Consider the following 9754-nt stretch of genomic DNA (forward strand, 5'->3'; position numbering starts at 1 on the left):
TGGTCTGCTCTGCTGTCACTGAAGCGGGTTAGTTCTCCATGGCCATGATGCTGTTGTTTAAATCCTTTTACCACACCAGTAGCGGAACTCCAGCAGCTCTGTGGACGGACACACGTACAGGTTACACCTACAGTACGAATGACTATGGAGCTGTAGTCACCAGGTGTAACCTGTACGTGTGCCCGTCCAATTTTCCACAGCTGTTATACATAAAGATTCCACCTTTATCATTAACTTGCAGGTGTGCAGAAGCCTAGGTTTACATTGGAGCAATTTGCCATGCGATTCAGATCAAATCGCATGACTATTGGCAGCAATGGCACTGTTCCAATCGATGCAACATTTTTTTGTGGCGCCGCACCAATTTGCCAAAGTAGTTCCTGCACTACGTTTGCCAATTTCAGGTGTGTCCTCAATAGACATTTGTGTATGAAGCCACACGGATGTCTATCAAGTCGCACCTGAAATCACGCTGACCTTGCTACTTTTAAATCATGCTACTTCAAGTGAAGTAGCGCGATTTCAAAGTAGCATCAATGTGAACCACAGCAAAGAGATTCATTTTTTGGTACACAAATACATATTAAAATAAAATATAAGAGATATTGTACTTTCCCAAAACCACCACCCACAAAAACTACAGAGAAGGAAAAGTAGAAGAAAAGAAAAAAAAAAAAAAAAAGAAAACACCACAACAAAGCTCAATAATGTACTTTTATTTTACCAGCAGAAAAACAAAAAAACAAAAAATGTACATTTACTAGCTTCAAAAAAATTTGGACAGAGTATATGGTGCTACATTTAGCAATGGGAATTTTAAGGGCCCTGCTCATAGGAGCTTACAATCTAAAATTTGACAAAACCTTAGAGTGGACACAGCTTTAATTTCAATGTATAACAGGCAACACATCACATTTTTACCTGCAAGATTATAGAAACATACTTAACAGTCATTCTTACAAAGCATTCCAACATAATATTACAAAAGACTTATTCAAAACACCCACCACCAGCCCACAATCCACACATACATACATTGGTGACCATGTTTTGCTTGAAGCTGCATTTCGGTGTACACGATTAAATGAGATAAAAAAAGAGTAGGTTAGCAGATGCTTCCAAACGATGTTTGCATGATCAGACAGGAACAATACACGCACAACATTGACAGCATGGTCACATAAACGCACTTTTGATTGAAAAAATGCACAAGAATTTCATCAAATCTCCCAATATCATCCCTTCTCCCCCACAAATCACAACAAAAAACCTGACCTTCTCAGGCCAAACGAAACCCCCTACTGCAGGCCTTTAGATAAGAGAGGTTGTATTGTTAGCACACTGACACACCCAATAGAAGTACACGCCCACCAGTATCTTCCAATCTGTCTCTTCATGTATGTCTAAAGTGATTGCACCTGATGAGCAGGAACACATAATAGTATTCACAACTGTTTTAGCCCTTGGCTATGTGCATCAAATCTCCAACTACAGGACAAAGGTCAAAGTCCATTTGCATCCACATAAACAAAGCAACAGTTTTCTAAGCATGTGTACCTGTGCCATGTAAACCCTAAAATTTGAAATGTCCAAGTCCCTGGGCATGATTAGTGCTAATTAGGGATGAGCTTCGTGTTCGAGTCGAACCCATGTTCGACTCGAACATCGGCTGTTCGATCGTTCGCCGAATTGCGAACGTTATGGGCCGTTCGCGCTAAATTCGTGTGGCGCGTCACGGCCCATAATTCACTGCGGCATCGCAGTGCATTGCTGGCTGATGATTGGCCAAGCATGCACTATGACCCGCATGCTTGGCCAATCACAGCGCTGTCAGTAGAGAGAGCTGTAATTGGCCAAAGCCAGGGTGGCTTTGGCCAATTACGGCTCAGGGCATTTAGTACACACCCCACACTATATAAGGCCGCCTGCACGGCGGCCCTGTGTAGTGTGTGTTCCGGTGTGCTGAGAGATAGAGAGAGAGAGAGACAGTGTCATTTGATTTGAGTTAGATAGATTAGGCAGAACAGTCAGTCAGTTAGCTGCACTTACAGTGTATTGTGTATATATATGCATCCCAGGTGTTGCATATATATATATACACTGTATTCAGTTTAGCTAGATCCGTTCCTGTTATCTTCTATCTAGACTATTTACATTTAATGCAGTGCGTCCTGCTCACAGTGTTCAGCTAGATCCGTTCCTGTTATCTTCTAGACTATTTACATTTAGTGCAGTGCGTCCTGCTCACAGTGTTCAGCTAGATCCGTTCCTGCTATTTACATTTAGTGCAGTGCGTCCTGCTCACAGTGTTCAGCTAGATCCGTTCCTGTTAAATTCCTACTGACCGGCAGGCTTGTCTGGTTACAGTATATAAAGCTACCTGAAGAAAATTACAGGTGTTCTATTTGATCCTATTAGTACCACGGTCAGGCAGCTAGACTATTTACATTTAGTACAGTGTGTCCTGCTCACAGTGTTCAGCTAGATCCGTTCCTGTTATCTTCCTACTGACAGGCAGGCTTGTCTGGTTACAGTATATAAAGCTACCTGAAGAAAATTACAGGTGTTCTATTTGATCCTATTAGTACCACGGTCAGGCAGCTAGACTATTTACATTTAGTACAGTGCGTCCTGCTCACAGTGTACAGCTAGATCCGTTCCTGTTATCTTCCTACTGACAGGCAGGCTTGTCTGGTTACAGTATATAAAGCTACCTGAAGAAAATTACAGGTGTTCTATTTGATCCTATTAGTACCACGGTCAGGCAGCTAGACTATTTACATTTAGTACAGTGCGTCCTGCTCACAGTGTTCAGCTAGATCCGTTCCTGTTATCTTCCTACTGACAGGCAGGCTTGTCTGGTTACAGTATATAAAGCTACTTGAAGAAAATTACAGGTGTTCTATCCCAGCTTAGTGCAGCTACAGGCCATTAGTATGTCTGGAAGGCCAAGAAGGAGAGGCAGACAGTCACAAGCCAATAAGAGAGGGCAAGCAGGCTCTGTGTCTAGTGCTGGTCGTGGAGACGGTGCATCCTCATCAGCACGTGGCCATGGGACACGCTTGGCCTTTTTTTCGGCAGCTGGCCATGTTGAGCCGCAACATGCGGAAGACTTGGTCGAGTGGATGACCAAGCCGTCCTCATCCTCCTCATCCTCTCTCACCCATGCCCAGGGTGCTTTGTCTGGCAAAGCAGCGGCCTCTTCCCTCAGCTCAATGTCATCAGTGACTCCTTCCCTAGCTCCACCATGTCCTCATGAGGATTCCCTCGAACTGTTTGACCACAGTGTTGGGTACATGCTCCAGGAGGATGCCCAGCGTTTGGAAGGCTCTGATGACGATACTGAGCTCGATGAAGGCAGTAACATGAGCGCGGACAGAGGGGGTGCCCAAGAAGGACAGCAATCTGGCAGTCATGCTCCCCCTGCTGCAGCATACTGCCAGGTTTGCTCCAGTGATGAGGAGGGAGGGGATGATGAGGTCACTGACTCAACGTGGGTGCCTGATAGGAGAGAGGAGGAGGAGGAGGAGGAGGAGGAGGAGGAGGAGGAGGAGGAGGAGGCGGCAGCACATCACCAACGAGGCAGGATGCCCTCCAGGGGCCAGCCTAAGGGCAGCACATTGACTGCATCACACCCCAAAGCTCCACATGTGCAGGGCGCTGCAGTCTCTGCGCGTTATTCAAAAAGTTCTTTGGTGTGGGCCTTTTTTGAGACGAGTGCATCAGATCGCACCGCTGCTATTTGCAACATATGTCTCAAGCGTATCTCGCGTGGCCAAAATATCTCCCGCTTGGGTACCACATGCTTGACCAGACATATGTTGACCTGCCATGCAGTTCGTTGGCAAGCGTATCTAAAAGACCCACACCAAAGAACAAAGAGGATCTCTCCTTGCTCCTCATCAGCTGAGATTTCCAACCCCACTAGACCTTCAGTCCTCTCTGAGACCTACAGTGAGAGGAATGAAGGTGTAGAATTAGGTGTGTCACAGCCAAGTACTTGTGGGCAATCTGCTTTTGGTACACCGACGTCAGATTGTACCAGGCAAATTTCCCTGCCCCAGCTGCTGCACCGCCGAAAGAAGTTTGCTCCCAGCCATCCACATGCCCAGCGGTTGAATGCTAGCTTGGCAAAATTGCTAGCACTTCAACTGCTGCCTTTTCAGTTGGTAGACTCTGCCCCCTTCCGTGAGTTTGTGGAATGTGCGGTTCCTCAGTGGCAGGTACCCAAACGCCACTTTTTCTCACGGAAGGCGATTCCGGCTCTCTACCGGCATGTGGAAGGCAATGTCCATGCCTCGCTGGACAGGGCGGTCAGCGGTAAGGTGCATATTACCGCTGACTCATGGTCCAGCAGGCATGGACAGGGACGTTACCTAAGTTTCACGGCGCATTGGGTGACTCTGCTGGCAGCTGGGAAGGATGCAGGACAAGGTGCAGTAGTGTTGGAGGTTGTTCCGCCACCACGCCTCCAAAATGCTGATTGTGACACACCTCTCTCCTCCACCCCCTCCTCTTCTTCTTCCTCCATGGCCTCTTCCTCGGAACCAGCGGTGCTCCGTAGGCGTTCAAGGGGCTACGCAAGTACGCAGGCCAAAAGATGCCATGCGGTGCTTGAGCTGGTGTGCTTGGGGGACAGGAGCCACACTGGGGCAGAGGTTCTGTCAGCTCTGCAGGGGCAGGTTCAGAGGTGGTTGACGCCACGCCAACTTAAGGCAGGAATGGTGGTTTGCGACAATGGCACCAACCTCCTCTCTGCCCTCCGACAGGGACAAATGACCCATGTGCCCTGTTTGGCTCACGTCCTTAACTTGGTGGTGCAGCGGTTCTTGGGCAGGTACCCGGGCTTACAGGATGTCCTGAGGCAGGCCAGGAAAGTCTGTGTGCATTTCCGCCGGTCATATAATGCCAGTGCTCGGCTGACGGACCTCCAAAAGGAGTTTAACCTGCCCAAGAACCGCCTAATCTGTGACATGCCCACCAGGTGGAACTCAACGTTGGCCATGCTGCAGCGGCTGCACACGCAGCAGAGGGCCATCAATGAGTACCTGTGCGACTATGGCACCAGGACAGGGTCAGGGGAGCTTGGTTTTTTTTCCCCACGCCAGTGGGCCATGATCAGGGATGCATGCACTGTCCTGTCACCATTCGAGGAGGCCACGAGGATGGTGAGCAGTGACAGTGCATGCATCAGTGACACTGTCCCCCTTGTCCACCTGTTGGAGCACACGCTGCGTGGAATAATGGACAGGGCACTTGAGGCAGAACAGAGGCAGGAAGAGGAGGACTTCCTTAGCTCTCAAGGCCCCCTTTATCCAGACAGTGTTCCTGCGTGCCCGCCGATCACACAGGAAGAGGACGAGGAGGAAGAGGAGGAGGAGGAAGATTGTGTCAGTATGGAGGTGGAGCCTGGCACTCAGCATCAGCAGCAGTCTTTAAGGGATCAGTCCCAAGAAACACATGGACTTGTACGTGGCTGGGAGGAGGTGGCTGCGGACCATGTCGTTCTTAGTGACCCAGAGGACTCCGGACCGAATGCCTCAGCAAACCTACGCTGCATGGCCTCCCTGATCCTGCAAAGCCTGCGTAAGGATCCTCGTATTCGTGGTATCAAGGAGAAGGACCAATACTGGCTGGCAACCCTCCTTGATCCACGTTACAAGGGTAAGGTTGCGGACCTTATCTTGCCATCGCAGAGGGAGCAGAGGATGAAACATCTTCGGGAGGCCTTGCAGAAAGGTCTGTGCAACGCGTTCCCAGAGACTGGGAGGTTACAAACTCCTGTTTCTGGACAACGTGTTGCTGAGGCTTCGGTCAGTCAAAGAAGGAGCGGTGGAGAAGGTGGCCGTCTGACCGATGCGTTCAGACAATTTTTTGGTCCGCAGCCCCAAGGTATGATCGGTTCCAGCAACCATCGCCAGCGTCTGTTTTACATGGTGCAGGAATACCTAGGGGCAAGATCAGACTTGGACACCTTTCCCACCGAAAATCCTCTGGGTTACTGGGTCTTGAGGATGGATCACTGGCCAGAGCTTGCACAGTATGCAATTGAGCTACTGGCCTGTCCTGCATCCAGCGTTCTTTCGGAACGCACATTCAGTGCTGCTGGAGGCGTGGTAACCGATCACAGGGTGCGTCTGTCCACCGACTCGGTCGATCGGCTGACCTTCATAAAAATGAATGAGTCTTGGATCACCACCAGCTACCAAGCACCTGATGCTGATGTAACCGAATAATTTTTTTTGAAATCTCAGATCCCTTCAAAGACTGCCTATGCTGATGCTGAGTGACTATCCCTGAGTAATTATCCTCTTCCTCCTCAATCATCACGCTGATAGCTTGTAAGAACATTTTTGGTTCTGGGCGCCACCACCAGTGCCTAAGGCACAATTTTTCAGCCCCTGTTTAACAGGGGCGTGTAATTACAATTTTTGATGTAATACTTTGCAGCAGGGCTCGTTCCTGCATTCCAACTAGAGTGTCTGTGAGGGGTTGCAGTGTTGTGGCACCAGCACCAGTGCCTAGGGCCCAATTTTTCTGCCCCTGTCTAACAGGGGCGTGTAATTACAATTTTTGATGCAATACTTTGCAGCAGGGCTCGTTCCTGCGTTCCAACTAGAGTGTCTGTGAGGGGTTGCAGTGTTGTGGCACCAGCACCAGTGCTTAAGGCCCAATTTTTCTGCCCCTGTCTAACAGGGGCGTGTAATTACAATTTTTGATGCAATACTTTGCAGTAGGGCTCGTTCCTGCGTTCCAACTAGAGTGTCTGTGAGGGGTTGCAGTGTTGTGGCACCAGCACCAGTGCCTAAGGCCCAATTTTTCTGCCCCTGTCTAACAGGGGCGTGTAATTACAATTTTTGAAGCAATCATTTGCAGCAGGGCTCGTTCCTGCGTTCCAACTAGAGTGTCTGTGAGGGGTTGCAGTGTTGTGGCACCAGCACCAGTGCCTAAGGCCCAATTTTTCTGCCCCTGTCTAACAGGGGCGTGTAATTACAATTTTTGAAGCAATAATTTGCAGCAGGGCTCGTTCCTGCGTTCCAACTAGAGTGTCTGTGAGGGGTTGCAGTGTTGTGGCACCAGCACCAGTGCCTAAGGCCTAATTTTTCAGCTGCTGTTCAACAGGGGCATGTAATTACAATTCTTGATCTAATATTTCACAGCAGGGCCCTGTGAGGGCTTACAGTGTTGTGGCCACAGCAACACCTAAGGCCCAAATTTCTGCTGAGTATATAGGGCAGGACCCTACTTTCAAACATCTAACTTACAAACGACTCCTACTTGCAAACGGAAGGAGACAACAGGAAGTGAGATGAAATCTACCCCTAGGAAGGGAAATTCTCTCCTGTAAGAGTTAATATGGGAAAACAAGTTCTCCTTTCCACTGATGCTTTCCAATCCTTGTTCCACAAAAAAACCCAAATTTTCAAAAAACATTTTTCATTGGGACAAAAAAGTGAGGTGAAATCTTCTGAAGAGGAGGAAAGACAGCAAAACAAATGTCACAGGGGTGATAACCCTTCACTATGTTTTCCAAAAAGCTTAGAAAAGATTTTTTGGCTGGAGCTAAACACGTTAAAAATGTTCAAAATTACAAACAGATTCTACTTAACAACAAACCTACAGTCCCTGTCTTGTTTGCACCGCCTGTATACTGCTGTTCAGAGTATATAGGGCCTGGTGGCCCCACACCTTTCCTTATTTTAATTTGGGTGCGGGGTTCCCCTTAATATCCATACAAGACCCAAAGGGACTGGTAATGGACTGGGGGGTACCCATGCCGTTTGTCTCACTGATTTTCATCCATATTGCCATGACCCGACATGACATTAAACCCGCAAGCAGTTTTAAATGAGATTTTTTCCTTTAAAAATGACATTTGGTGCAGGGACTGTTCTAAACATGGGAAACACGCGTCACTTTACAGGCATACTATAGACACCCCCCAGGTACGATATTTAAAGGAATATTTCACTTTTTTTTTTTTACTTTAAGCATCATTAAAATCACTGCTCCCGAAAAAACGGCCGTTTTTAAAAGTTTTTTTTGCATTGATACATGTCCCCTGGGGTAGGACCCGGGTCCCCAAACCCTTTTTAGGACAATACCATGCAAATTAGCCTTTAAAATGAGCACTTTTGATTTCGAACGTTCGAGTCCCATAGACGTCAATGGGGTTCTAACGTTCGTGCGAACTTTCGGTCCGTTCGCGGGTTCTGGTGCGAACCGAACCGGGGGGTGTTCGGCTCATCCCTAGTGCTAATAAACATTAACATCAGTCCCTGGCTGCAATGAGCTTCCAATATAAAGTCCAAAATTAACTTTCTTACATTAGAACCTATTTCGACAGGAGACAAATAAGATGCCAGCATGTCTTTGGATTGTGGTGAGAAACCCACACAGGGAGAACATATAAACTTCAACACAAGGATTAGCATGTTGGGGAATTGAACCAACATCCCAGGTGCTACTAGACAGAACTGCTACCCACTTACCCACCAGGCAGCCTCACACATGTTCTCTGCATCTCTGTGGTGTGAACCAGCTCTAAGTCCATAGCCATGCTCAGTGTCACAAGCAATATACAATATATTGGCCTAAGTATTGGGACGCCTGCCTTTAAATGCACATGAACTGTAATGGCATCCCAGTATTAGTATTGGGTTCAAAACTCATTTGGCCCACCCATTGCAGCTATAACAGCTTCAACTCTTCTTGTCCACAAGGTTTAGGAGTGTGTCTATGGGAATGTTTGACCATTCTTCCAAGTGCATTTGTGAGGTCAGGCACTGATGTTGGACGAGAAGGCCTGACCTACAGTCTCCTCTCTAATTCATCCCCAAGGTGTTCTGTTGTGTTGAGGTCAGGACTCTGTCCAGGCCAGTCAAGTTCCTCCACCCCAAACTCCCTCATCCATGTCTTTATGGACCTTGCTTTGTGCACTGGTCCAAATTATTTGGTGGAGGGGGGATTATGATGTGGGGTTGTTTTTCAGGGGTTGGGCTTGGCCCCCTAGTTCCAGTGAAGGGAACTCTTAAGGCATCAGCATACCAAGACATTTTGGACAATTTCATGCTCCAAACTTTGTGTTCCAACATGACTGCACACCAGTGCACAAATCAAGGTCCATAAAGACATGGATGAGCAAGTTTGGGGTGGAGAAACTTGACTGGCCTGCACAGATTCCTGGCCTCAACCCGATAGAACACCCTTTGGCTGAATTAGAGTGGAGACTGCGAGCCAGGCCTTCTCATCCAACATCAGTGCCTTGCTTCACAAATGCACTTCTGGAAGAATGATCAAACATTCCCATAGGCACACTAAACCTTGTGGACAGCCTTCCCAGAAGCTATTCTAGCTGCAAAGGGTGGGCCAAATCAAATTTTAACATTACGGACTAAGACTGGGCTGCCATTAAGTTCATGTGTGTGTAAAGGCAGGCGTCCCAATACTTGTGGCTAAATAGTGTATCTGGAAAAGACTTACAATGGTGGTGGAACCCTCCTACTCATATATACTACATTTAGACATAGTTATAGGACCTGGGAGATGAGACAACTTCTCTACATGAAGCAACATGGTTGGGATCTGAACCTAGACCCTCATGCCGCGTACACACGGTCGGACTTTTCGTCTACAAAAGTCCAACGGACGCCGACGGACTAAAGCTGGCTGGTAATCCGATCGTGTGTGGGCTTCTCCGGACTTTCAGCAGACTTTTTCAGCCTCAAATCCGACGGACTTTAGATTTGAAACA

This window comes from Aquarana catesbeiana, linkage group LG06 (assembly GCF_042186555.1).
Source record: "Aquarana catesbeiana isolate 2022-GZ linkage group LG06, ASM4218655v1, whole genome shotgun sequence".
Classification (NCBI taxonomy): domain Eukaryota; kingdom Metazoa; phylum Chordata; class Amphibia; order Anura; family Ranidae; genus Aquarana; species Aquarana catesbeiana.